Genomic DNA, 6977 nt, shown 5'->3' with positions numbered 1-6977 from the left:
CGGAGAAAGAAGCGATTCGGCAGATTTATTTTTTTGCAAATTTGGTTAAGTGTTTTATTTTTTCACGGAACATTCAAAAATAGATGTTTTCCTGATAGACGACGATATTTCATGTTCGTGGCATAATAGATATAACAGTGCCACAGCCTATAATAAATAACCATCCGTCAGGCCGCAGGATGATGAAATAATAATCACATCGGTCTTGAATATAATCTGTTGATTATCTATGTGTTTTGTATCATAATGATACTATAGATCGTTAAGATGAAACTGTCAAATATGATTGAAAAATAGAAATAACGATATTTCTTTGCAATCGTCGATGAAATCACCTAGATTTCAGATATTGTCGGAGGTGGTTGTGGTTTCCAAGTTGGTTGTGGTGGGGTAGGTATGGTTCGTCGGAAGTATACTGCAATGACGGTTTTTCGTAATGAACTCTGAATTCGCACTCTATATCACTAATAGTCGGAAGATCCGATGGAACTGAGCCCTCAATTTCCATATCATCCAGATTTATATAGGATATTTACCTCGGCTCATGTACTGCACTGGTAAAACCACGTGGAAGTGTATTTGAAGCTCCAGCCTGTCCCATGCAGTAACCCTGAGCTCTAATTTGACTGGTTACAGAGTACTGGAAGGGCATCTATATCATAAATAATTTTGAATTTTTACGGATCTGAGAGTCAATTTGGGTTATCAAATCCTTTTCTGCATCCACAAAAATATGACATCTTGCCTGTTAGTGAAAAATCATTCATGAAGTAAGAAGTCTACCCTTTCTCGATTATTCAGATTGACAATTTTGAATTACTGTCGCTGTAAGCAGAGAGCCTTCCCAAACACAACTGCGACCTTATACGTACAGCCTCCGATTCTTTACTTAAATCCTTGATTAGCACTCTTGTACACCGAGTTGCCAATCTAAAATCATCCACTAAAAAGACTACCGTAACAGAAAATACAAGAATGGATATTCTGGGCAAAGAATTGAGGAATTTATTTGCTGCTCACTATTTTTTGCTTCTGTAGGATTTTCACACATAACATGCAACGTATATGAACTACTTGTATATTCAGAATGTATCAAACGTCACTCGTTGTCTCCAACCGAAAAGAAATGAAACGCTAGAGGCTCAGTGTATTGCTTGAAGCTTACTCAACATTTTATTATTTTAGAGATCGGTTTCACAATATGCAGAAAGAGAGAAATGTCTAAAAAAGTTCGGGTAGCAGTAACGTCTATTTTACGCTCGTGGTGTCGTCAGTGGCAGTGCAGTTGAATATGCACAACTTCTCCAGCGTTTTGGAAACGGCACTAAATCGAAATTCGACAGTCTCGATCACTACCATTGATAGCGTACGGATAATCGTGGGGCGAAAGGCTCCCGCTTATTCGTTTAATCAGTTCATTCGGCATGTTAGCTATTATAATGACTACTCGATGATCTTGTTCCTGTTTCCACTGGGATGTTTCTTCAATGGTCTTACTATCATTCTTCTGATAAAGTGTCGGAAATGTCAATCAGTTCGTTATACGTTCCCCTATCTAATGACTCTGGCCTGTTCCGATCAAATTTATGTACTGTTCGGTTTCAAAGTGTTCCCGTACTACATGCGACGTTTCCTACACGATGTCGGGATGGCTCCGAAAGAGTGCATGGATAACTTGTTAACGGTAGCTAAACACAAAAAATTATGCCCATCATTATACTACTATTATTACTATTTTGAATATTTACCTAGACGTTTGATTCCAATGTGTTTATTGGATTATCAATTCTATAAACAGGCCTTATCTGTATCAAACTACACAGTTCTTGTGATTGCTTTGGAGAGATTTGTTTCGATTCGTTTTCCCTTCTTTCACATGAAACATTTCACCGTCAATCGACGCAAAATTGTCGTGGCCGTCGTGATTTTGTGGTCGCTTGTTATGAATTTGGATAACGCTGTTCAGATTAAAGAAATCTATATGCGCACGATCCGCATACAAAAGGAGTCGTTTAGTAGTTTACAGTGTCGTTACTTACGAATGTACGGATATCATACGGCATCGTTAAATGCATTAAAGGTATTTCTTCACGACATAATCCCATCTGTAGTTATCATTATAGTATCAGTACATACTGCTGTATTACGTAATAAACGATCTGGTGCTGCTCTCTGTGCGGATAGGAAAGATCGTCATCAGTCCGCAGCCAGCAAAACCCTCCTTGTTGTAGTCGTTGTATACATAGCACTTGTTTTACCGAATTCATTATTCAAGTTTTTGCAAAATTTCATTGAGTTCGTAGTTTACCAGATCTGGGTCAATCATCGCATCAACCTTTTTTCGAATGGACATTACGCCACGAGCAAAATGTATTGTCTTGGGTTGGAAAGAATCTTTTTTTTTCCTCGAGAGTTTGTATTCTGCGTCAACTTCTTCATATACATGGCAACGTTGAGGGTTTTCAGAAGGCAATTAATCAATTCATTCACCGGTTTTCATTGTAAAGTGACTGGAATAAGAAAGCCAGGAAAACACGTCTAGGAGAATATACTAGTTGGCTAATGCTAGGTTCAACAAAATACAGAAAAAATTGTACATTATTTTGCAAATTTGATAAAGTGTTTTATTTTCTCACGGATTTGAAATAAAATGTTCTCTCGATAAATCACGGTATTTCGTGTAAGTGACCTAACAAACACAATTTAAGACTCGTCATCCGGAATGATACGAAGAATAATAATCACATCGGTCTTGAATATAATCTATTGAGTGTTCATGTCTTATGTGTCATAACGAAATGATTGATCGTAGAATAAACTGTCAAATAGAATTTAAAGATATGAAATCGCGATATTTTTTTGCAATCTTTGATCAAATCCTCTAGATTTCAGATATTGTCGGAGGGGGTTGTGGTTTCCAAGTCGGTGGTGGTGGGGTAGGTATATATGGTTCGTCGGAAGTATACACTGCAATGACGGTCTCTCGTAATGTACTCTGAATTCGCCCTCTATATCACTTATACTCGGAAGATCCGGTGGAATCGAGCTCTCAATCTCCATATCATCCAGATTTATGTAGGAAGTTTCCCTCGGCTCGAGTGCCGCACTGGTGAAATTACATGGAAGTGTATTTGAAGTTCCAGCCTGTCCCATACAGTAACCTTGAGCTCTAATTTGACTCGGAGGTAGCGGTGGTGGCGGTGCGAGACGAGTCGGCTTATTTCTGGATCCCATTTGAGCCAAATTCATTTCGGACATCGATCGTCTGTTACTGAAATGCTGTCTCTCACTATTCCAACGTCGTTGCGAAAAATCCGACGCTGCATCGATTGAGCTCGACGGTGCTTGTCGGTCGCTTGGAAAACCGGACTCCGCGTTCCGGTCAGCGAAGAGGTTGACGGAATCGTCTCCACCAGAATTGGGACGGAAAAATACGGAACTCGGGGCATATCTGGTTTTCTTTCGATGAATCTGTTGTAATGACAAAATACAAATAGTTACTCTATTCTACGAAATGCGATTTCACCCTAGATTGATATAGATCTTAAAATAGGGATTGTCCCTGTTGTTTATTTTGTTTGTAAATTTCGTTAGATTTTTTGATTGAGTGTCCCTTACAGACCCACCACACCTGCCGGGAGCGAAACAGGGGGTTTGATTTTGAAATCGGAAATGGAAGTACAGATATAGTTGTTTGCTCGACGGTCTAATTTACAGAATTTTCTTTTTTAAATCGAAGTACATAATTGGAAATTCGGTTCCGGTTCATTTAAACAATCTTCCAAGCAGTTGATATAAGCAGATAGGTTTAGATACAAATCTTTAGTAGTATTAACGTTAGCTGAATTACAAATATTAGAATCTTTTCACATTACGCCTAATCAATTCAATTCTGTACTACTTCAGTGATTCTATTGCAAACAAAACTTTTTAGTATTCTTCACACCTTAAAACGGGAAGTAAAAGTCAATTTACCTCGCAAATCTGTTTGCTGACGATGCGAATCACGTAATATTTTGTCATACATCAGTATAATGATCATCAGTTCGATTGACGCAATTACTGTGATACCGATTGCCCAATCTAGAGATATCCATGAGCCGGTCAAATCTGCAAACCAACATAAATCGAATTAACGTTGATATACAGTTTGAGTTGATATGCAGTGTTCTTCTTTAAAAAAATCTTCAAATTAATTTCAAAAAGCCGTAGAAGTAGAATTGAGTAGTCAGGAGATTTTCAAATTACTTACAACTTGTTTCCCTACTATCGGAGCAGTTAAATTGAACAAACAACAAAGAGAGTGAACAATGTCCGGAGAAAGAAGCGATTCGGCTGATTTATGGTTCGACAGAATAGAGAAACATTAGTATTTGTATATTTTTGCAAATTTGGTTAAGTTTTTTTATTTTTTTCACGGAACATTCAAAAAAAGATGTTTTCCTGATAGACGACGATATTTCATGTTCGTGGCATAATAGATATAACAGTGCCTCAGCCTTTAGTAAATCACCATCCGGTAGGCCGCAGGTTAATGAAATAATAATCACATCGGTCTTGAATATAATCTGTTGATTATCTACGTGTTTTGTATTATAATGGTACTATAGATCGTTAAGATGAAACTGTCAAATATGATTGAGAAATAGAAATAACGATATTCCTTTGCAATCGTCGATGAAATCACCTAGATTTCAGATATTGTCGGAGGTGGTTGTGGTTTCAAAGTTGGTGGTGGTGGGGTAGGTATGGTTCTTTGGAAGTATACTGCAATGACGGTTTTTTGTAATGAACTCTGCATTCGCACTCTATATCACTAATAGTCGGAAGATCCGATGGAACCGAGCCCTCAATTTCCATATCATCCAGATTTATGTAGGATGTTTACTTCGGCTCATGTGCTGCACTGGTAAAACCACGTGGAGGTGTATTTGAAGCTCCAGCCTGTCTCATGCAGTAACGCTGAGCTCTAATTTGACTCGGTGGTGGCGGTGCGTGACGAGGCGCCTTATCTCTGGATCCAGGATGGATCTAGCCTGGTTTCAGAGTACTGCTCAGCTATGGAAGGGCATCTATATCATAAATAATTTTGAATTTTTAGGGGTCTGAGAGTCAATTTGGGTCATCAAATCCTTCTCTGTATCCACAAAATATGACATTTTGCCTGTTATTGAAAATCATTCATCAAAAAGTACGAAGTCTACCCTTTCTCAATTATTCAGATTGACAATTTTGAATTACTGTCGCTGTACGCAGAGAGCCTTCCCAAACACAACTGCGACCTTATACGTACAGCCTCCGATTCTTTACTTAAATCCTTGATAAGCACTCTAGTACACCGAGTTGCCAATCTAAAATCATCCACTAAAAAGACTACCGTAACAGAAAATACAAGAATGGATATTCTTGGCAAAGAATTGAGAAATTTATTTGCTGCTCACTATTTTATGCTTCTGTAGGATTTTCATACATAGCATGCAACGTATATGAACTACTTGTATATTCAGAATGTATCAAACGTCACTCGTTGTCTCCAACCGAAAGAGAATGAAACGCTAGAGGCTCCGTGTATTGCTTGAAGCTTACTCAACATTTTATTTCAGAGATCGGTTTCACAATATGCGAAACAGAGAAATATCTAAAAAAGTTCGGGTAGCAGTAACGTCTATTTTACGCTCGTTGTGTCGTCAGTGGCAGTGCAGTTGAATATGCACAACTTTACCAGCGTTTTGGAAAGAGCACTAAATCGAAATTCGACAGTCTCGACCACTACCATTGATAGCGTACGGATAATCGTGCGGCGAAAGGCTACTGCTTAATTCGTTTAATCAGTTCATTCGCCATTTTAGCATTTATAACAAATACTCGACTAGATTGTTCCTGTTTCCACTGGGATGTGTCTTCAATGGTCTTACTATCATTCTTCTGATAAAGTGTCGGAAATGTCAGTCAGTTCGTTAAAGGTTCCCCTATCTAATAACTCTGGCCTGTTCCGATCAAATTTATGTACTGTTCGGTTTTTAGGAGTTCCCGTACTACATGCGGCGTTTCCTACACCATGTCGGGGTGGCTCCGAAAGAGTGCATGGATAACTCGTTAACGGTAGCTAAACACTACAAATTATGCCCATCATTATATTACTATTATTACTATTTTGAATATTTACCTAGACGTTTGATTCCATTGTGTTTATTGACTTATCAATTCTTTCAACAGGCCTTATCTGTATCAAACTACACAGTTCTTGTGATTGCTATGGAGAGATTGGTTTCGATTCGTTTTCCCTTCTTTCACATGAAACATTTCACCGTCAATCGACGCAAAATTGTTGTGGCCGTCGTGATTTTGTGGTCATTTGTTATGAATTTGGATAACGCTGTTAGGATTAAAGAAATCTATTTGCGCACGATCCGCATACGAAAGGAGTCGTTTAGTAGTTTACAGTGTCGTGACTTAGGAATAAACGGATATCATACGGTATTTTTACTTGCATTAAAGGTATTTCTTCACGACATAATCCCATCTGTAGTTATCATTATAGTATCAGTACATACTGCTGTATTACGTAATAAACGATCTGGTGCTGCTCTCTGTGCGGATAGGAAAGACCGTCATCAGTCCGCAGCCAGCAAAACCCTCCTTGTTGTAGTCGTTGTATACATAGCACTTGTTTTACCGAATTCATTATTCAAGTTTTTGCAAAGTTTCATTGAGTACGTAGTTTACCAGATCTGGGTCAATCATCGCATCGACCCTTTTTCGAATGGAACTTACGCCATTAGCAAAATGTATTGTCATGGGTTGGAAAGAATCCTTTATTTTCCTCGAGAGTTTGTATTCTGCGTCAACTTCTTCATATACATGGCAACGTTGAGGGTTTTCAGAAGGCAATTAATCAATTCATTCACCGGTTTTCATTGTAAAGTGACTGGAATGAGAAAGCCAGGAAAACACGTCTAGGAGATATACTAGTTGGC

This window comes from Tubulanus polymorphus, chromosome 5 (genome assembly GCF_964204645.1).
Source record: "Tubulanus polymorphus chromosome 5, tnTubPoly1.2, whole genome shotgun sequence".
Lineage (NCBI taxonomy): Eukaryota > Metazoa > Nemertea > Palaeonemertea > Tubulaniformes > Tubulanidae > Tubulanus > Tubulanus polymorphus.
Note: the sequence above shows the minus strand (reverse complement) of the source record.